General features: G+C 43.3%; 1 protein-coding gene and 1 long non-coding RNA gene across 2 annotated transcripts in view; both read right to left on the bottom strand.

Annotated features, from left to right (window-relative positions):
* The window catches only part of LOC145423961 (NACHT, LRR and PYD domains-containing protein 12-like), a 943,237-nt gene that overhangs the window by 485,739 nt on the left and 433,863 nt on the right, over positions 1 to 23,635 (bottom strand). The window lies entirely within an intron of this gene.
* LOC145424017 (uncharacterized) lies at positions 10,653 to 11,803 on the bottom strand. The gene is made up of 2 exons (XR_013904968.1): positions 11,681 to 11,803; positions 10,653 to 11,360 (listed from the first exon to the last, which is right to left on the bottom strand). It is a non-coding gene; the product is annotated as an uncharacterized LOC145424017 (long non-coding RNA).

Raw genomic sequence — 23,635 nt, 5'->3', positions numbered from 1 at the left:
GTGGGCACAAAGTGTTAAGTGTGAAACAGGGCAGATCTGTCGTGGTCCTGAGTCATTGACCCAGTGTTTTGAGTTTGTTGGTATTATTTTCCAGTTTCTGCTGTTTTGTATTTGTTCTTAGGGTTTGAGTTGTGTGTTTAGTGTTTCTATTGTCCCTACCTGTGTCTTTCCTCTGTGTTCTGTTCGTGTCCCCAAGTTGGTATTGTGAAACAGCCTGTGAGTTTCCTGTTTTACTTTGTAGGTTTGTGTCTCGTTATGCCCATTAGTTCCAGCTGTGTCCCCTCCTGTCTGCCTGTGCTCCTCGTCGCATCGTCTGTGTTACACTCACCTCTTCCAGGCTCGCACGCTCACTCCTCTTCAGCCACTCACCCTCACACCGTTACACTCTCATGCCAATCCAGCAACAGGCAATCCACACAGGGTCAGGGACGCGTCCAGGAAATCTAGGTACAGGAAAGAACAGGTCAGGAACTGTAATGAACAGTACTGAGAATCAACTCAATGATTTAGCACAAACTGAGAAGACTCAACAAATCACCAACCTGTGGCCTAGAGTGTCCTGGTGCCACGTGCACTTATGGACACTCTTATGTTCGAACATGGTGTTCGTTATGGCCAAGCTGTGGTTTGCACAGAAGTTCAATAACAAAACACCACTCGGGTTCAGGTCCTGGGGTCCATTCCTCCCAATCACACCCCTCCAGCTTTCACTGTTGTTGCCCACATGAGCATTTAAGTCTCCCAGTAGGACCCTCCAGTGTCCCACCCAGGGACTCCAAGAAGGCTGGGTACTCTGAACCCCAACCCGGAGGCACAGATAACAAACCCTCTCATCCACTGGGAGAAACCCCAACATACAGGCAGCAAGCTGAAGGGACACCAGGATACCCACCCCAGGCCGCCGCCTCTCACCAGGGGCAACTCCAGACTGAGACAGAGTCCAGCCCCTCTCCAGGAGGCTGGTTCCAGAGCCCAAGCCGTGTGTTGAGGTGAGCCTGACTATATCTAACCGGTTCCTCTCAACCTCACGCACTAACTCAGGCTCCTTCCCCACCAGAGAGGTGACATTCAATGTCCCAATTGCCAGTCTTGGGGTTTGGTTCGCTCCTGGACGGCGCTCACAATGCACCCAACACACATTAGTTGGTATCAAATGAGCACAACTCATCATTAATCCCACTCCATGGTCCTTAGGGTGGCACAGTTGCTTCACTCTCTCCTCTTATTCCATTAGAAAGCATTCTGTATGTCCCTAATATAACTGAGAACTTCAATAAAATCTCTGAATCTAACAATATAAAAATGGCACTGAGTCTGTGTCTGCATTTGTGTGACATTAATGTTCCACTTTAACTTGGAGGTTTTGACTCCCACTTTTAACTCCTTCTCTTAATGTGGACGATCATACAGCTGGCTTCTTGAAAGGGGGGTGGGTGGGGGGCACACTACAGCCAAACTACACAACAGGACAAATGAAAAGAACAACCACAACTTCTCCTGTATCAGTGTGTTGCAGTGATTGTTTAGTTTTACTATCACTCAGTGTTTCTCATCAAAGGCAGTGCAACTGTCTGTGACACTGTAGCACTCTGTCAAGATTTTTGCACATTTGTGTCTCCTTTATAAAGTCAAACAGGATTTTGAATTGTCTGACATTTGCACGGGAATCTGGAGGAGGGAGATGGGCCTTCTTCAGTTTCCTAAGAAACTGTAGTAACTCTAACTCTACTCTAAGAGAGAGATCCACTAATGCCTCGCACCAACACAAACTGGGTTCTGGAGTCAAAGAGCTGTTAGTGTTTACAAATCGAGCGCAGCGACAGGATTGTGTGTCAGAGACAGAATCTCAAAGATTTTTGTGACCCTGATGAAGACCCAATTCTGGACATTCAAACTGTGTTATTAATGTTTTTAACATCTACAGATCATTATCCAGATATTTAATACAAATAAGCATGTCTTATTTTTGTGTTTTATACATTTGAACTCACATCTCCTGTGTTTAGAAAACAGCAGAACTTTTGTAATTGGCCCAAAAAACGAACCATGTCTGTAAGCGCTGTTTTGAGCCTTTTAGCAAATCTTGCCCTAAACAGCCTGTTGCTGTTACAAAACAGAGGAAACATAGTGGAGTCTAATTGTTGCACCGTGGAGCTCAGCTGAACTCAGTTCTGGGAGTTGAAATCAACAGAAAGTGTTTCATTTGACACTGAAACAGTTTCTTTTCCATCCATGAAGGAAGCTTTTGTATTTCACTCAGCAAAATATACAGTCTGGACTGCACAACATTTCAGACTGCATGTGATCTGTGCACAAAAACATCGAGCTTCATGGACACACGCAGGTCCTGCTCCACTTCCTGCTGTTGCCATGGCTTTGCTCTCGTCTTGCATTCAGTCTAATTACAGCTTCTTATTCAAACTCTGCACGTCACTAATTCCTGGTCTCTCCTTGTTGAATACTTTTTATCTTCAGCTGTCCTTGAAATCATTGAAAATCATACAGTTATGTCCAGTGTTGGTCAAGTTACTTGAAAAAAGTAATCAGTAAGTAATTACTGATTACTTCCCCAAAAAAGTAATCCCGTTACTTTACTGATTACTTATTTTCAAAGTAATTAATTACTTAGTTACTTAGTTACTTTTTACTCGAAAAAAGTAATCGGATTACAGTAACGCGTTACTGCCCATCTCTGGTTATGTCTATAAGACTTTGGACAGAAACAACTTTCTCTAACTTTGGTTCTGTAAATTACAACAATGAATTTGAAATGATACAACTCAGATGTAGTTTCAGCTTTAATTCAGTGGGTTGCATTAAAATGTGAGGAACTAAAGCATTTTTTAGAATTATCCTATGGAGCACCGGGACGAAGGAAAGACGGGTGGACTTCCTGGTGGAGCTTGCAAGAGAGTTGGCTCACTCTCATGTAGCTGGGAAGAAGGCAAGAAAAGAACAGTTGCTTCGGACACAACCCTCCACACCGAGCCCTGGAAAAAGAGCCATGTGTCAGGTCAAACACAAATGCAAGAACAATCATGCCACTGTGCGATGTGTTCACTGCTACAGATACACATGTGGTAAATGCAGACTACAGATACCATGGCAGTGCCAGGATTGTGAGTGATTGCTGAAAATGTTGAAATGTACTCACTCACTTTTTATTATTATTTGTAAATATGTGTACAAATGGTTGGTTTTTTTGTACTGTTTTTATCAATAAATCTCAGCAACAAAGGAAATACACCCAGTGTTGGGTAAGTTACTTTAAAATAGTAACTTAGTTACATTACTAGTTACTTCTCTCAAAAGTAACTCAGTTACTTCAAGTTACTCGTTACTTTCAAAGTAACTAGTTACTAGGGAAAGTAACTTTGGTTTTACTCAGAATTCTCTTGTTAATGTGTTTCTTCCATAACTTTGCCAGTCTTCTAGCTTGCTTACTTGCCACAAGTGCACTGTGCCACCTACCAATAGAAAGGAAAAGATAATGTGCACATTTCCATGAGAGAAATCCCACGCCTGGACCGTCGTTGACTGCTGCCATGATTCTAGCCTACGTCACAGCGTCATGTGCGCCTTTTCCAACACAAGAACTGCAGTCGTGGTGCTGTCGATTGTACTCAGAACTCGGAAATTCTGCCTTCTGAATAGGAAGATGTAGGTAACACCAGACTGCAGATGAGCTGCATACAGGGCTGGACTGGGACAGAAAATTGGCCCGGGCATTTTGACTAGAGACCGGCCCACCATTATAGGAAAAATCATAAAGCCTTTGAATGAAAACAAACACTGTTGTGACTGATGCTCACTGTTCTGATGGTATATATGCATCAATCTATCAATCGTTTGTTGTAAGACTCAGATAATTATTTATTAAAAGCGAGACACTTTAAATGAGAATAAGAAAGAAAAGTATTTCTTTGTGCCCCCCTTTAATGCCCTACCTGGCCCCCCTGGCAACACTTTGCTAGATCTGCACCTGCACAGTTACCAGCTGTCAGCTACCTAAAAAAGGATCCTGGTGTTATTTGTCTCTCAGAAACAGTTCATAACTTCCCTTCAACTCATCCATGTCACCTAAAAGGTAAACCTGTTTCTCCATCACCTGTTCAGCTCTGATGATTCAGTAAGGACATCTCCTGGTTTCATCTTCATGTTTCCCTCTCATCACATAACCAAACCGACATCATGACCAGCAGGTTTACAGCTGTGGCTCCAGCAAACATCAGCTGATACTAGAAATTAATATTAAATAAATTCTAACAACAGCTGATCAAGCTTAAACGTGCTGCTGTTGTTTAACGTGAACTCCGCTGGTTTCCTCTTTCTAATGCAAAGTGGGAGATAAACAAACAAGAGAGACGATCAGCTGATCATTGATCAGCTGATCAATGATCAGAGGCAGCTGTGCAGCAAAGACACAGAATAAATCCAGCTTTGTGCCTTTTTCATTGTAGCTGAATTACGGGACTAACTGTTCCTTTTCACCTCAATAAGAAATGCGTAATATTTTCTCTGAATACCAGATGAGACGGTTGGCAATTCTAATAACTTATGAACGAAATAAAGTTCAACATCATTAACTTCATAGCACCCACCCAGCTGTATAATAACTCCGTCATGCTAGCTAGTATGCAGTACGGAAAAAGTCAGAATAACAAAAATAAACTCCACCTAAACTTGGTTTATATCTGACCCAGAGAGACTGCAGGTCATAACTTCTTACCTGAAGTTCAGTTCACACTTGGACCGGCGGCCGCCTCGGGTCTCTTTTCCTTCTGCGTCCCCCTTTCCCTCCTCCACCTGCTGGCCTCCACCACTTGCTAATGTTACTGAATCTGTGGAAGCTCCGCGATAGTCACCACACGAAGTAACGAGTAACGAGCCTATCTAAATCCCAGTAACGACTAACGCGTTCCTGATTTTAGCATAATAACTAGTTACCGTGCTCGTTACCACAATAATAACGTAGTTACTGTAACACGTTACTTAATAACGCGTTAGTCCCAACACTGAATACACCCATGTGTGTTGATTTCTCCCTAAGATGGCAAACTGAAACACAAGTTTCCTTGTGGCTCAGGAAACTAACCACTCCAAGTTGGTGACTTTTGGAGATTTATTTTCCTGGATGATTGAGAATGCATCAAGACGAACACAAAAGGAAGTTCACCGCTTTTAGCAGCTCCCCCCCCAGACAAACAAAGAGGCAGTTGGCAGTTAGAAATCAGCAATCATTCACACACCCCCACTCCCCTCCAGAATTCTCAGGTAACAACCTAATTTACATATGAATGACTAGCCAATTTAGCTTCCACTTGGCTGAAGCTAAAGCTTAGCTAAAAGCCTACCAGCCATTTGGCAACTCAGCCCATCACACGTCCACGTCTCTCCTTGTTTCGTCTTTTATTATGAAAGGGTTGTGTTTCCATGTTCAGTGTGTTTCATTTTGCTTCCCCTGTGGTGTCAGGTTCATTTGTGTCAGCTGTGTTTCCACTTCCCTCCTTTCTCTTCTGTGTGTTTAAGTCCGCTGTCTTCCTCTGGGCAGTGTTGGTGCGTTTTCCTCCGTTCACGTTATTCCGGGTTTCAGGTTATCTCCTGATTCTGTTTAGGTCCATGTTCATGTTCATGTTTTTTCATCAGAGTTTCTCGCATGCACCTCCTCGGATTCATGTTCATGTTTTTCTTGTCATAGTTGTCATAGTCATACCGAGTTATTCCCAGGATAGGTTTTAGTTTTAGTTTCCGCCCCTGTTTGCTGGGCCTTGTTTTGTGTTCGTGTTTTTCAACCTAATAAATGGTTTGTTTTTTTGTTAAGATTCAGTTCCATCTCTCCCTTGTCTGCTTCCGGGTTCATATTGCAATCACATCAGCCACAGTGACAATAAACTTATTTTGATTTTTAACTTTCTTTAGTTTTTCAACAATATTATGTATATATAAACATTTTGCATCTTACAATATAAAGCCTGGATCCTGCACATATTGCACTTTGAACTTGAACTGTGTTGTCTGTTTATTGGAGATTGTACTACTTGAATTCATTATCCTGGTGATATAACACATTAATTCTCCATTTGGAATCAATATAGTATATAATACAGTATCTGTCTATCCATCTATATAGCTATTGAATTGAACTGGAGTGAATGGAAGAGAATTAAATAATGGATTTCATGTTCATGTTTATCTATGTTGTAACAGTGACGACTTGAGACATCTGTTTGGCACTATATGAAGAGAATTAAATAAAATTTAAATAAAAATGATATTAACTGTATTTATACATTTTATATTTTTGGATGAGACACTGTCAGTGTGCTGTTATATAACTCAGGTATTTTTAAGGCCTGACTGGTGGCATTGGTGCCCATTGCTTTACTGTGCTGTTGGATGTGTATGTGGGCTATCCCTTGTACCTGACATTTGATTGGGCATCACTGTGTTGCTATGGCATGATCCTGGTAGTTGTTGTTAATAAAACAATAACAAATTCAAATTCAAACATTGCTGCATTCTTCTGTCACTGAGGATTCCAAACCTGCACTCAGTCTCCTCATTACTTTGGTATTGAACAGACAAACTTTGGAGCTCCTGCAAACTTTATTAACAAACTGCAAATATTTTACACAAATCTGCGACTGACAACAAGCACAGAGACTTCAAACAATCACTGAAGTAAGGACTGAAAGATTTACTTTAAAACAACAATGATTAAGACCTTTTTCATAAGGTTGTTTTCCCTTGATTGCCAGCTGTTACTGTTTTTATCTTCATATCTTTCATATTTGTCCACCTAAACAATGCTTTAATGATACAGTTTGAGAAGTTTGATATGAATTTATCCAACTGACTTGAAACTGAAACTGACAACTGTCCTGTAATCTTACACAGAGAAACCAAATCCTGCGTCTTTGCCTTGACAGACGCCTAAAATGGCTCGAGCTGTGGTAAGTTACCCTTCACTGTGTCTGTTTCTAAACATTAAATCGTGTGAATTTTTAAAGAAAAATCCAACAACAACAATAATAATATGTAACAGAGCAAAACGTCAGATGACTTAAATGTTCCTCTGCAACACAAAGTCAAAGTCTGCCTCCTCCACAGGCAAAGGAGAAGCTCCCACACTCACCCAGTGCAGACCGTTGTGCTCTGGACAATGAAGTTCCCGCTTTCATGTTCCGACCTATCAGCGCACCTGCATGTGAGCTCCTAAGTCCACCACCTGCTGATGCCAGCTTTCAGTCGAAGGACACAGACAAGATCATGCATCCAGATTTGAAAAACGATCGTTCATCCCTGGATGATGACGTGATGTTTTTCATGTGTCCTAGCGATGTTCCTCTGCCTCCGAGACCTCCACCCACTGCAGAGTTAGGTCTCTGCAGAAAGCGCAGATATTCTACTGCTTTTTCTGTTAATGATGAAGAGGAACATTTGATGCCCAAACGCATGAGGCTGATGAGTTGGGATGTCTCTAAGTCTCCAGCTGCTGAGAAGGAGTATGTTTGCTTTACGTGTCCTGAAGACAAGAGGTCTGAGTTACCTCTCAGCTCCCTCCAAGGCCATCCACCATCACAGGTCAATAATAATGACACTGACCAGTGTACCATTCTGCTGCCTCCTGAAATCCCAGTGCCTCCACCCACTGCAGAGGTAGGTCTCTGCAGAAAGCGCAGATATTCTACTGCTTTTTCTGTGGAGGATGAAGAGGAACATTTGATGCCCAAACGCATGAGGCTGATGAGTTCTGATGTTCCAGTTTCTTCAAATCCTCCACCTGCTGATGCCAGCTTCCATGCAAAGTACACTGACAAGATCATTAATCCAGATTTGAAAAATGATCATGCATCCCTGGATGATGAAGTGACATTTTTCATGTGTCCTAGCGATGTTCCTCTGCCTCCGAGACCTCCACCCACTGCAGAGGTAGGTCTCTGCAGAAAGCGCAGATATTCTACTGCTTTTTCTGTTAATGATGAAGAGGAACATTTGATGCCCAAACGCATGAGACTGATGAGTTGGGATGTCTCTAAGTCTCCAGCTGCTGAGAAGGAGTATGTTTGCTTTACGTGTCCTGAAGACAAGAGGTCTGAGTTACCTCTCAGCTCCCTCCAAGGCCATCCACCATCACAGGTCAATAATAATGACACTGACCAGTGTACCATTCTGCTGCCTCCTGAAATCCCAGTACCTCCAAGTCCTGCCCCTGTTGGAGTTCTAGAAACTGTTGATTTTCCTTTTGTTGATAATTAAATACATGTTTGTGGTAATAAATACATTTTTGAGCAAATACATGTTGAGATGATTTGGTTGATTATGATGGTTATAATTATCCAAACAGTATTATTCCTAATAAGATCTTTACTTTTTATACTTATTTTCTCCATGACCTATTTTGATGTCTATTTTGAAGATCCACTCATATCATGACAGTATGCTTATTCTCAGTAGAGTGTATAGCCACATGTGAACAAATAATAAATTAAAGTCACTCATTAACAACTTACCACATACGCCGGAGCTGAATTCAAGATGTAAGCAGACGTTTCACAGATATCTTGGTTGTCTTTCCATTTCCTACACTAACAGTATCCTGAGAATTGGCTTATAGAGCTGATATAAAGGTGAAATTCCATGACTTAATCGAAGCATCATCAGCTTAAATGCAAATGAATCCACTGTACTTGAGGTAACCTAACACTGACCATGAACGCCACAATCACTGTGCGCCAGTCCAACACAGTGCTTTACTGTGAACTCACCACAGTACTGCAAACTAAAGTGTTTATCTTCCAGTCCAATCCAATCCATCTTTATTGAGAAAGCACTTTAAAAAACCCAGGACAAAACCAAAGTGCTGTACAGTAAATGAGTTAAGAACAATAGAATAAAACATAACAGTAAAAAAATAAAACACATAATACATAAAAAATGTAAACAGCCCTATATTTCAAAACAAGATAAAACAGCAAAAATAAACTAAAAAACTCAAACTAAAAACCAACATCTTACAAGGTGTCAAAGGTCAGGGTGAAGAGATGAGTTTTCAGGAGTGATTTAAGAACAGGCAGAGAAGAAGCCTGTCTAATCTCTAAAGGCAGATCGTGTCACAGTTTCAGAGATGCTGCAGCAAAAGCACGATGTCCTCTAAGTTTACGCTCAGTCCTGGGAACATTCAGGAACAGCTGATCAGCTGACCTGAGACAGCGGGTGGGTTTATAAGACTGTGGCAGCTCAGAGAGTTAAGATGCAGCTAGGTCATGGAGAGCTTTAAGAGACATTAATACCAATAAGCTGCTAACATGATGTTGTATTTTATTTACATGTCTGTTTTAGCACTTTAACATTTGCATCTGTCTAACTGGCTAACCATGCAAGACTATTGCAAGCATTGCTCTGTAATAGTGCGACATTTTGGACCCCAGGAGGTCCTTCTGTATCTGCACGATGTTTGACCTGCAGTCTTTATAGCCGCCTATGTATATTCTTTTAAACCTTTTTATTGTTTTTAAATGATAGTTACGGACCAAATGTTAAACTATATAGTTGAATATATAGTTAAAGTGTTTCTCTAGATACAGAGAAAGGTTTTACATCAAAAGGTCATCTGTCTGCATATAAAACAGAAGCTTTCATGCAGATGCACTTCCTGTTTAGAGACTTTGAGGTTTAGGTAGTGACGGGGGTGATTTACTGAGCGTGTAAGTTTTCCTCCTGTCAACACACTCTACAATGCCGCCCACATGCCACTCCTGTCCAGTCTTGAAAGCAAAACATGTATGTATAGTATAAAATGGTGAAATGCTGATTTCCATGTTTCAATTGAATCACTTGATTGTAATCAATTGATTGCAGAGACTTTTGTCAAGACCCTATAGAATCAGAAGTCCCGTGAACATGCACTAATAAAAGCTGCAGTTGTAATAGGGGATAAAGTAGTGTGCACAATGTGTGTTTGGATAAGATGTCAGTAATGCATTCACATTAAAATCACAGGGTTTCTTTCTTTTTCTTATTTTTCTTACATATCATGTAAAAAAAACACTCCTGCAGCATTTTTTCTCTGCCACAGATTTAGGAGAGGAAGAGTCCAGCATTTCAACACCTGTGCAAATGTTAGTTTATTTGATAGGTGCATCAGTAGTAATTATTTAAATTAGAGTTTTCAGCAGTGTTGTTGTATTTACAGCAAAGTGCCTGCAAAGTGTAAAAACTAATTAACTGATGATACTAGACCCTTAAAAGAGATAAACACCACTAGTCAAGTCATAATGGCTACTTACAAATACATAAGCACTCAACACAACCCACACAGTGATCTAATGCACAAAAACAAAGGAGACTTAAACTGGCTGAATCAATTACTGTAAAGAAAACATGGAGGAAGGCTTCCTGTGGTGTCTGGCTGCAGTATAGGTCATAAACCTGCCTCCTGCATTACAGCAGACAGGTCAGGGGTCAAATGAAAAGCAAAATGTTTACCTCAGATTAGGGATGCACCGATACCACTTTTTTGGAAACCAGTAGGAGTACGAGTACTTGCATTTCAGTACTCGCCGATACCGAGTACTTAATAAAAACATGATTTAAATTTACAGGTAACAGCTTTAGTCCTATAATTTAACAACAAACAAACAAGGGACTGGTTTGGAATTAAGAACATTTATTTAAAATGAAAAGCATGTTGTATGCAACATATTACAGAATAAATAATTATAAAAAAATTTAAACAGTGACAGTGCAACTCAAGTATTTTTCAGTTTATTTTAAACTCTGCCGCTTTGGACAACACAAGGGGCATTAATAAACATCTTTGCCATTTAGTGCACAATATGTGAATAAACTAACAACATCCACTGACATAGAACTGTGGCAGTCAGTGCAACTGAGGTAGGTATTAACATCAAGTCTAAGATGACTCACTAAATGGAGAGAAACAGTGAGTGGCAGGGTTTTTTAAGAAAAGTAGCTTTTCTGCATCATCAGCAGTCAGACTGTTTCTGTTTTCATCTATAATGTGTGACACTGAGCTAAAAAGCCTTTCACTGTCCACACTGCTACATGGGGCTGAGAGCTATTTACAGGCTATTTTAGCCAAAGTGGGGAACCTGATTTTGTTGACACCCCAGTACTTCAGAGGACTGTCTTCACGAGGGCTTGGGGCCTCTCCGAGGTATGTGTCGAGCTCAATGGTAGCACCTGCTGCCAGCGGCAGCCTGGGCCTTGAGGAACAGTTTAGCAGGAGGTTCTGCAGCTTCTGCCCGACTCCCCTCTGCCTCACCTCTAGAAGCTCCTGCTTCAGGTGCAGCTTGGCCTCTGGAGCAGTGTTGTTGGAGAAGAAGCGATCTTTATACCTGCACAAAATTCATAAATGTATTAATATGTGGAAAAATAGGACTGATGTCATGTAATACGTGCTCTTCCAGCGTGTCTGTATGTCCTGCTGCAGTCTCTTTATTGGCTGGTTGAGCTGTCCCTGAATGTCCTCGAGGCGGGAGTAGGCTAAGGCGGAATGTTTAAAATGCCCAACTATTTTCCGTCCCACTGCTTTAGCATCAGCTATGCTCCTCTGTGCTAATAAGCGTGGGTAAATAAGCGTGGGCAAACTCTTTGTACTCGTTGTCGTGTTGGGATTTTAGGTGCTTGATTAAATTACTTGTGTTAAATGCGCTACCTTTTGAGCCTCCTCTGGACAATTTCGATGAGCACAATTTGCAGTCCGCCTTTGTTTTCGTGTCTTCGTTCACTTTGAAATAGTTCCACACGGCTGACTTGTCTCGCCTCGCCTTCTCCCAGCTCTGAGGCCCTGTGGGGCGGGCACTCGGCGCCTGTGATTAACCCCTTACATGCCGCTCAAACATAGACAGGTCTCAGACCGTGGTATCGGTCCTCGGTATCGGGGAACTTTTAACGAGTACTTTAGAAAATGTGGTATCGAGGCCGATACCAGATACCGGTATCGGTGCATCCCTACCTCAGATTAAATATTTCCCAAAGTAAATTGGACTGAACTGGCCAGTTAAATACACGAGGGGATACGAATAGAAAAAAAATATCTAAAAACAAAGAATGAAAACCAACTATTAATTTAATACTTAAGTCTGTGAAGGTTCTCAGTCATCCAGGTCATCGTAGTCTAAGGAGCTTGGAAAGAAAAGCGTCTGGACTTGAAGACGTTTCACCTCTCATCCGAGAAGCTTCTTCAGTTCTAAGGGTCAATGGTGGGGAGTCCCAGACTTAAAACCAGTGGGAGTTTCCCCCCAAAGAGGGACAAAGGACCCCTGATGATCCTCTACCTAATCACATGAGCCAAGGTGTGAAAGCGGGTGTGGGTCCTAATCAGCCAGGGTTTCGGGTGAGCTCATTGTGAAACCTGGCCCCACCTTATCATGTGATTTCCTGAGGTCAGATGGCCCAGGATGTAAATGGTCTGAGATCCCTTCCCAGACACCTTAACGTCCAGTGAAAACAACACATCATTTTCTCTCCAGTTACCCTCAGCAGTCCAACAGACCTCCAGCACCAGTAAAACATTAACCAGAAATAGTTTATGGGACATGTGTCGTTATTTATGTTTGTGGAAATGTGCATTAAAATTAAAATAAAGATGCTGGTGTCTGACGTTACTGACTTCCCAATTGTGTGGCTTCTGGTGTGGCCTTCACAATTCAATTTTCAATTCAATTTTATTTTCTCAGCGACAAATCACAACAATATTATAAGGCAGACCCTACAATAATACATACAGAGAAAAAGCCCAACAATCATATGACTCCCTATGAGTGAGCAGTCTGGAGACAGTGGGAAGGAAAATCCCCCTTTTAACAGGAAGAAACCTCCAGCAGAACCAGACTCAGGGAGGGGCGGGGCCATCTGCTGCGACTGGTTGGGATGAGAGAAGGAAGACAGGATAAAGACACGCTGTGGAAGAGAGACAGAGGTTAATAACAGGTATGATTCAATGCAGAGAGCTGCATTAACACACAGTGAGTAGGAAAGGTGACTGAAGAAGAAATACGCATTGCATCATGGGAATCCCTCAGCCACATACACCTGTTGCACTACACAACAAATGCAAGCATGTCAGTTTTATTCATTTTATGCTCATCTTCGTACAAATTTTAAAGGTAATGCAGTCAAAACTTTGTAAGTATCTGAGTGATTGGATGAAGCGGTTTGATGACGTAACACGTATTAGATTATAATATTATTTTATGCCATGTTAGACCCCTAATTAAAGATGGTGAATTATTATGTAGTTTTAGTTGGCATTATTCTCCTGAATTAGAAGAAGCTGATAACTATTGCATTAGTTAAACTGATTTGCATTACATTAAACTGCTGACTTGTTGTGAATGAATGATATTGTTTTATGATGCATTATACTGCTGAGTTATAAGAAATACTGTTCGCAGAAAGTAATTGTCTTATTTGTCTGATTAGAAGAGAACAGAATATACTGGAGTTTTCTGCCCCATCTCAGCAGGAGCAGATAGACGGGGAGCCAAGGTCGTAGCTTAGGCGCTGTGTGAGAGAAAGCATGTGAATGTTTAGGCTTTTTATGATAAGGTGGAGGCACCAGAGGCTATAAGAGTTTGAGCAATGCTCCACCATTTTGAGATCTGAGGCTGTCTGCATCAGTGCCCATCTCCCACGCGTGTGATCATTAAAATCATCGTTTGACTCAACCCGACCGGACCAGTGTTGTTATTGTGGTTTTTCCTCTTGTCTCCATCCCCAATATTTTGAACCATAACATTTTGGGGGCTCGTCCTGTGGTATTGGGGTGGAATTTAAAAGTTTGGACGGTCCGAGGTTGTCGAACGGACAGGCACGAGCCAGTGGTCTTATGTGAGTGGGCATAAGCCGGCTTATCTAAAGGTAAGGCACTACCTGTTGAATTATTTCCAAAGTGTGCCAAATTGGATATGACTAAATTAAAGTCTACTCACTGAAATTACTGGTAGAGGGTCTGTTTTGATTTTGATGAGGATCCGTGTGTGTTATGCAGTTAAAGTCGGCTAAGAGTCTTTAATGAAGTTGAAAAAGGAATTGAAAGAAATGCTGGGTTCGAGTCCCAAGGAATTGAGTTAGAGTCTCAAGTAGTTTGATAGGGAATTGGTCATTTTGTTGGTTAGAGTCCAAATTGGTTATAGAGTGGACCTGAGTGGTCAGTTTGTGGGTTCGAGTCCCCATTGACCTCTAGGTGGCACTTGCCTTAGTCATACTCTTGTTTTAAGGCGTTGACTGGTGTTTGAAATTGTTATAAATTATTATAGAACGGCGGTTAGAGTCCGCTAAGAAGCGCATAGCCCGGAGGTTACGCTCCCTCCTGGCCGTGGACGCGCGGTCTTGACCTGTCGGCGAACAGGGTTAGTTCAGTTTGGCTTATCTGTGGGGTACAGGGCATCCTGAAATAAGCTAGGAGTTAGAGTCTCCTCACCGTTTGGAACGGTGTGATGTGCTTTTTTGAATACTGTTAAATTGAGTTAGGGACCTTAGGGATTAGGCCAGATAAAGTTAGAGTCTGATACTGGTTAATTGATTACAAAAAAGTTGGACTTTCTTCGGTTGGACCCGTTAACTTAAATTTGTCGAATTTGTTAGGCGCTGAATCTGTCAGGCCTGTCAGTGGTTGTAAATATAAGACGTCTTTGTAATATAAAATAAAAGAGTTTTGCCTGAGCTTTGTGTGACCCTGTGTGTGACGACAGCGCACTGCAGCGCTGCGAGCTATTTTTAGACTGTGTGAACATGCAAATGAGCTGTGGAGCGCACAGAGGACTTTTGTTGCTGTTTAGCGTGTTTTTGAGTTTTATAATTATGATTTGCAAATAATGATACATGCCTGTAATTAAAACGCTGATTTTGCTGATTATAATACTACAGATAAGGTTTTGAATGACTACGCTGAATGTTTGATGTTCGGCTGGGTTTTGATATAGAAGAGACAAATCGAGCATGATTAAGACCGGCACGTCAGCCGGCAGAGTAAGATTGTGAGGAAAATGATATTAAATAAATCTCTCAGTGTGTTGATACAGGTGGCTACGGGCCTGGACCAACTGCCCCCACAAGCACAGCGGCCGAAGCAAATTATAATAATGGAGACCACACTCAGCAAGAATCAGCAGCTGTGGAAAAGACAGCAGCTAGCAGAGAATTAAAGGAGAAATTAAGAGAAGCTTTAACACATAAAATTGGGGCCAACAGACTTGTGGAGGTTGGGAAGGCTTCCGGAGCATCACAACAAAAGGTGAAACAAAAACACACACAAGCAGAGTAATGTGAGAGAGAGGCACATGTTAGAGAAATGCCTTGTTTGAGGAAAAAACGTTAAATTAGCCCACCTACAAACGCACATACACGCAATGAAGAAACAGCTTACACTCATGAACACGTGAAGATTTTCCAGCAAGTTTAAAGCAGTGAAACTTAACATACACCCGCCGTTAAATAATAAAGTTTATCCACTACTAACAAATAAACTCTCTGGGTTGCAGGACAACAACTTAACTTCAAAAAAAAAAAAAAGGCACTGGTCTGACCAACCAGTGATAACACGACAAATTTAGTGGTTAGAAAAGTCAAATTGTGACATGTTTTCTGCTGATTGATCAATACAAGTGATTACCAGATGAAAGAAAATTCCAATTTTTGTGCTTTTAAACACGATCTTTTTTTCTTTCTTTTTTTTTGGCCTGTCCCGTTTGGCTCTTTTTCATCAGAATTGTTGTCTAAAGGCAAAGAAAGATGCCCAACGGATTTACTTTACCAAACTGACCATCCCAGCCTTGCCGTAATGGTCCATTTGATTCACCTTTTATTGTTTATTTTATTTTCACTTACTGAATACGGGACAGACTTGACTGGGGGAAAGAAGGGGAGAAAGAAAGAGGGAAAGAGAAACAGCTGAGAAGAGGGACGGGGGAGAAGGGCAAAAGACAAAAACCAACAGAACGGGCAGAGAAAAAAAAATGCATATATCAATCACCTGGATCACCTGCTGAGAAAGAAAAAAGAAAGCAAGCAGAAGAGAACAAGAGTAATAGAATAAACAACATCACAATGATATATGGGAATATGACAGTAAATACTAAATATTAAACATTATTGTGCAGCACATAAGATCAACAGAACACAGTGTGCTTTGAGGTAGGAGCCAAAAAGGGTGTAGTTTGTGGGTGTGATCACCCGTGTGTACACCTGTGAGCATGGACGTGCTTGTTTTTTGTTTTTTTAAAAGGTTCCTTCATGTAATAATCTGCTAGAGGGTGTGGGGGGGCCACAGCCCCGTCCTCCAGGGCGTGAAGCAGGTGTGGAGGAGATCAAAACTCCAGACATCCAGAGGCCCCCAGAACACAAGAGACCAAGGAAGACCAACAGAGGGGCAGCCGCGCCACTGTCCCGGAAAGAGCTGAGGAGAGTCCCAGATGAGGGCTCACTCAGCAGCCGCGGAGCAGAAGCCAGGGGGAGTTGCAGTGACGCGCCCGTGAGCTCCGCCGGCAGCCAGCTGCGCCTGAGTGACCGAGCCCCAGGCCGAGAGGCCGGGGGCACCCCACCTCCGAAGTGGCCCGAGCGAGCCCCAGGCTCCAGGCCCCGATAAGCGGCCGCCAAGGAGTGAGCCGGTGTGTACCTGGACGCCCATCCCCGGACACAAAGAACCACCAACGCACCGATCTTAAGAATTTTAACATGTACCTGTGATGTCCTGTCAGCTTGGTGGGTCATGAGTGGATTATATGGTGAGAAAAAACAAAAAAAGGGGGAGAGAAGGCTGACACAGGGCCTGGTCCCGTTGTTTCTCCCCTCTCTGAGTAACACAGCCAAAATAACATCATTTTCCTGTTCATCTGTTTTTGTTTTGTTTTTGTTTTGTTTTTTCTCTTTATGCTTGATTACAGGCTGCTTTGTCGGCCCTGAAAGCCGAAGCTGACCCTGGACTCCTGCTCTCCCCCCTACCATCTTTGCTCTCTCCTTTACCATCTTTGATGTGACCCTGACCAAATGCTAAAGCAGCTGGACCCACAACAACAACTTGAAAATGTCAACAGTGCTGCAGGAAAACGATCTCATGCAGCGGAGACGGAGAGCGTTAAATCCAAGGCCCGTTTCATTACACGGGGAGATTTCCGTCAGCGTCTCTTCTTTCTGAGAAGACTGAGAAAGGCCCGGCTCCCACCACCGATTCTGACCACCTTCTATAGAGGAACTATCGAGAGCATCCTGAGCAGCTGTATCACTGTCTGGTTCGGGAACAGCACCATGCCGGACAGACAAGCTCTACAGAGGGTTGTGCAATCAGCTGAGCGCACCATCCGCTCTGAGCACCCTGACCTGCACTCAATCTACAGCAGGCGGTGCTGGACCAAGACCAGGAAGATCGTGAAGGACCTCAGCCATCCCAACAACAGACTGTTCTCTCTGTTGCTGTGTACGTGACAAATAAACATCTGGATTTGGAAAACGAGGCACTCGCAAAGCCACCAGCATTGTGCCTGATCGGACACACCCCTCTCACACACTCTTCACACTCTTGCCATATGGAAAAAGATAGCTTCAGCTGACAGAGCTGTGATGGGACGCCCATTAAGCCCAGATGAAAAGTGAGGCCGAGCAAAACAATGCTGACCTTAACCACTCTGCATTAAAACTGTGCAGGACAGTGACGGACCAACAATGATCGTCGGGCAGCAAAAAGGGCGTGCCAGAGACAGGAGGAGTAACTGAGGTCAGGAGGCACCTCAGAATGGACAAAACACCAGGAGAAAATAAGCTGAAGGCACAGGTGTCGGGGCTTGGCCAGGAGCTGACCTCTGAGAAGAGCCGAACAGCAGAGCCGCAAAAGGCCGTGGAGCAAAGCAAGGAAAACATCGATGGACTTCAATCTGAAGTGGACGGAAAAGATTCTGAGGTTTCTGCCCCTCAGTAAGAGCTCAAGGCATCAGAGCAGAAACTGACCATGGCTCAGGAGGAGCTGGCTGATAATCGAACCCATCAGGCTTGGAGTCCCAGACACAGGACTTGGAATCAGGCTGGAGCTTGCTGGAGCAGGAGGTCGCCAAACCTGACGAAGAAGCTCCAACAGCAGGAGCAAGCCCTGAAGGAGCTACAGAAGAAAAAGGGTCAAGTTAAGGAGGAGTGGAACAGGGAGAAGTTGCAGGACACTGGAGAAAAGCACTGCCTCAATTGGGGCCAGAACCAGTATGGACAGAACTTTGAGCAGCAGCACCAACGGATGCAAACAGACTGAAAAGGAGGAGGGCAGGACCCCAGGGCATGCTTCAGGCCGTGGTTTAAGATAAGATAAGATAAGATAAGATAACTCTTTATTGTCATTGCACAGTCATACATAGTACAGTAGTACAATGAAATTGGAAAAACTGTCCTACGTCGGCACTACATATAACACAACACGACACGATATGACACATCACAACGTAACAAACAACACAACACAGTATATTAACTTAGTATAAAAAAGAAGAATAAGTGTATGTGTATTGCACACTGTTATTATTGCACATTAATTATTATTGCACCTTGTTATAAATATAAATATTATTGTTATCGTTTTAAACATTGTTACCTCCCCCTAAAAAGTCCAGGGAGGTATCCAGTCAGGTCAGCTATTTACATTGATCAGGGCTATTGCCCTGTTGTAAAAGCTGTCCTTGAGTCTGTTTGTTCGGGACCTCAGCAGCCTGAACCTCCTGCCAGACGGCAGCAGCTTAAACACCCGGTGTCCTGGGTGTGTGCAGTCCCGTAGGATGCTGCGTGCCCTCTTGAGACAGCGAGTGCTGTACAGGTCCTTCAGGGAGGGAAGAGGATGTCCAATGATTTTTTGGGCCATGTTGATGACCCTCTGGAGTGCCTTTCTGTGTGCTGTGGTGCAGCTGGAGAACCACACACCGATGCAATATGTCAGCACACTTTCAATGGAGCAGCGGTAGAAGACGGTCAGCAGCTCCTTCTTCAGGTCCATTTTTCTGAGGATTCTCAGAAAGTGGAGACGCTGTTGGGCCTTCTTTAAGACCGCAGAGGTGTTAGAGCTCCATTGGAGGTCTGTGTCTATGTGCACACCCAGAAACTTGAAACTGGAGACCCTTTCCACGCACTCCCCGTTGATGCTGACAGGCTGCAACTCGGACTTCCTCCTTCTGAAGTCAACTACCAGTTCTTTTGTTTTGGTGGTATTGAGGTCCAGGTTGTTGTCTGCACACCAATCTGACAGCCTCTGAACTTCAGCTCTGTATGCAGTCTCATCTCCCCCTGAGATGAGCCCCACCACAGTGGTATCATCTGCAAACTTGATGACTGTGTTGTCTGGGTGGGAACTAACACAGTCATGTGTGTACAGAGTGTACAGTAGGGGACTCAGTACACAGCCTTGTGGAGAGCCGGTGTTGAGGCTGAGGGCTGAGGAAAGATGAGGCCCCACTCTAACTCTCTGTACACGGTCTGAGAGGAAGTCTCTGATCCAGCGGCAGGTGGTGGAAGGAAGTCCAATTTCCAGCAGTTTATCTATTAGTCTGTCCGGGAGTATCGTATTGAAAGCAGAGCTAAAGTCAACAAAGAGCAGCCTGGCGTAACGGCCCTGCACTTCCAGGTGAGAGATGGTGGTGTGGAGCGTTGTAGCAATGGCATCTTCAGTTGATCTGTTAGCTCTGTATGCAAACTGGAGCGGGTCGAGTGTGGGTGGCAGGCAGGACATGATGTGACGTCGGACCAGTTTCTCAAAGCACTTCATTATAACAGGTGTTAGAGCAACTGGTCGGTAGTCGTTGAGGCTGCTAATGTTAGTACGCTTTGGCAGTGGGACAATTGTGGCTGACTTTAGGCACGGCGGGATGCAGGACTGGGACAGTGAAGTGTTGAAGATCTTAGTGAAGACCCCAGCCAGCTGGTCTGCACACTCTTTTAGGACCTTTGCGGTTACCCCATCTGGTCCGGTGGCCTTCCTGGGGTTCACTGCCCTCAGTGTGCGCCTCACCTCATATTCCTGCACTATGAGGCTTGGGCTGCTGCTGTCCGATGTTTTTGCTGCTGCTGCCTCTGGTCCCTTCACCTCAAAGCGTGCGAAGAAGTGGTTCAGCTCCTCTGCAAGCTCCGCGTTACCCTCAGTCAACGTGGTATTGCCAGGTTTGTAGTTGGTTAAGTGCTGAACTCCCTGCCATACCTGTCGTGAGTTGTTGGTGGTGAAGTGGTCTTCGATCCTTCTCTTGTACGCTGCCTTGGCCTCTCTGATGCCTCTTTTCAACTGAGATCTGGCTGCACTGTACTGCATACCATCACCGGATCTAAAAGCGGCGTCACGTTGCTTCAGCAGGACCTGGACCTCTTTAGTCATCCAGGGTTTCTGGTTGGAATACACCCGGAGACGTTTGTCCACAGTGACACTGTTGACACAGAAGTTAATATATGAGAGCACTGATGTTGTGTGCTCTTCAAGGTCCTGATGTTCGAACACGCTCCAGTCCGTGTTTTCAAAACAGTCCTGCAGCTGATGTGATGCACCTTCTGGCCAGGTTTTCACAGTTTTTGTGACTGGGGGGGCTCTTCTCCTAATGGGAGTGTATGCAGGGATCAACAGCATGGACATGTGGTCTGACAAACCTAGATGTGGTAGAGGGGTTGCTCTGTAGCCTTTTTGGATGTTGCTGTAGGCTTTATCCAATGTGTTTTTCCCCCTCGTTGCACATTTAATATGCTGTTCAAATCTGGGGAATACTGACCTTAAATCAGCATGGTTGAAGTCCCCAGCTATAATGTGCACTGCGTTTGGATGGGAGTTCTGCTGGTTGCTTATTGTCTTGTGCAGCTCCTCCATGGCAGAGTTAGCATTAGCATCGGGTGGTACATACACGGCCGTTACCATGACAACAGTAAACTCGCGAGGTATGTAGACGGGTCTGCACTTCACAGTCAAGTATTCCAAATCCGGGGAACAGTGGCTGTCTACAGTCTTTGTGTTTTTGCACCAGCTGTCATTGGTGTAGATGCATAAACCCCCTCCTTTGATCTTACCGGAGTGGCCGTTCCTGTCGTGACGGTGGACCGTGCGGCCTGCTAGCTCAATAGCCGAGTCCGGAATTGATGGCTGCAGCCAAGTCTCTGTGAGTAATATTATGCTGCTGTCCCGTACACACTTATTGACTGCAATTTGTAATCTCAGTTCGTCGATTTTGTTGGTTATGGACCTGACGTTGGAGAGGAAAATACTCGGAAGCGGTGGCTTAAATGGCTGTTTCTTTAGCCGAGCTAGTGGACCCGCCCTGCAGCCACGCTTTTGCCTCCTTTGTTTACGTTTCCTCTTTGTCTTGCCGCTGGGAAGAACCAACCACGGAGACCCTGGAGCTCTTATTATGTCCTCCGGAATGCTGTGAAAGTGGTGGTAGTCCGATGTAATGCTCCTTGCACAGCGTAATCCCAAACTCAAAAGGTCCTGGCGACTGTAGGTGGACTCTACTCGATGTATAATGATAAAAAGCACACACATCCACACAGATACACGTAGAGAAAGTAAAAAACAAAACACCGAACGTGAGGAGCAGTGAGCCGCTGCGTCTGTGCGCGCCGCCATCTTGGCCAGAACACCAGAACAGGAAAGTGATGAACACAAACACCCACACAAACACACACATCTACATGCACTGACTCAGAATGAAGAGAAACACACATATGAACATATGCACTCGTTGATTGAGTGAGAAATGACACACACACGCGCAAAAAAAAAAAATCGAAATGCTGATTCAAGTCACTGAGGAGTGATCCACACACACACATTTACAAGCTTGTGCAATAAAGAGTGATACACACACGCTGTTGCAATGAAGAATGCTTTACTAACAAATGCTGCACACAAACATCCAAATATGGAGTCGGTTACAACAACAAGAAGCCATTGATTGTTTATTGGTTAAATGCATTTCATGCCACACAGAGGGCATCTGTGTAGATTTAGGGGACAAGGTCTAAAGTAGTTTGGTTGTGAAAACAATGTCTGTGTGTGATGTCTGTTTATGGCTCAAGGCCTCCACTGAATTGTTTACTGTGCTTCACACAGCCTGATAAGGAGCAGTGGTACAGAGTGAAAATGATGAATTAATGGTGTGAGTTTTATTTCAGAGAGAATATGAAAAGGTTGTGTTGATTTGACTCAGTTGTTTAAGTTTCTGCCAAAGCAAAACATTTGTGTGCAACCAGTGTCCACTATTGAATTAAGTCAATCCAACATGTATTTGTCAGTGCAAAAAGGAGTTACGGTACCTGTATGCCTACACAATATAGTGTGTGAAGTTCTGGTTGATTTTTGGGTTTTGTTTGACACTAGGTTGATACTATCAGTGAGGTTTGGATTGTTCTCTTTCTCTAACATAGAGAAAGAGGGTTTGATCTTTGGACATGTTTGTAATGGGCCCCAGTATTTGTTATTATATGAGTGTTTTATTGGTTGCGTTTGTTTGTGCTTTTGTTACAGTGCACTGAGATAAGAACATCAGAGAGGTGTGATCCACCGGTGGTGATATTTTGGTATCTTGTGAGTTCCTGATTTAACAAATCAGCTCTTTAATCCAGGCCTGAGAGATTGAACTTTAAAGCGCTATAAAATATTCTTACTGAAAACAGTCGCAAAGTATTTTTCTCCATGATTATAATGGGCTTGGGAGAAATTCACTTATATGGGACATTGATCACATGAGAAGTCCTGAGCCTAAAAGGATTGCAGCGAGTCGATCCAGTCCAAAAAAGAAAACAAAACAAACAAGGAACTGTTTCCTTTAAAATGATGACGTCATCTTGCTGGTGATGGAGGCTCGAATAGGTTGCGCGTGAGACTCCATTATCAGCAATATCTGGTATGAATGTGTGTGGATGTATGCATGTGACTGGACTGTGACGGACTGACGACTAAAAGTTTTAACTGACTTGATATTGAGACAAAAACGGTGCCGACTTTAGGATTATTGAATGTCCACAGACAATTCACCCAGCCTGTAAAAGAAGGGTGGATGTTTTGTTTTTGCAAGAACAGAAGGATGACAGAGACTAAAGAGCTGTAGCTTCACAGGAGTGTGAACTGCAGGCTGAACCCTTTGGTTGCTAATTTTGAGTTACTGATGTTTGCATTAAGAAAATTGTGTTTTAGTAGCTGTGTTTCGATTAATGTATCATATTATATGGTGGGGAATGTTAAATGCTAAAGTGAAGAAAAGGTTTGATTCCACTCATGACTGAACATGTTATTATTAACCATAGTGGGTCACTGTAAAGAGTCAATTAATTTTTATAGAGGTAAAAAAACAACAACAACAAAAAAAAAAACCCTCCACCGAGGTCTATGAATAACAGGGGAATGATAGACAGCCACACTCAAAATGGAGATATGTAATGATAAACACTGGTCCCCGTCTTTTGGGCGCTTTCTTGAAGTAGTCAACAATTTAAAAGTAAGATAAAATAACAGGGGCATGTGCTGAGGGGTGGTGCTGCACAAGAACAAGAGTAAAATAAAGAGAATATTGTTTTCAGTTTTGAGAAGTGCAAATTAAAATGTACCATTACACTCAGAGGATCAATATGAAGCTTGATATTTGTTAATTTTGAATGAAGTACATGATTGGTG

This window comes from Astatotilapia calliptera, chromosome 23 (genome assembly GCF_964374335.1).
Source record: "Astatotilapia calliptera chromosome 23, fAstCal68.1, whole genome shotgun sequence".
NCBI classification, from domain to species: Eukaryota; Metazoa; Chordata; class Actinopteri; order Cichliformes; family Cichlidae; genus Astatotilapia; species Astatotilapia calliptera.
This window is presented reverse-complemented; position numbering and strand designations above follow the sequence as displayed.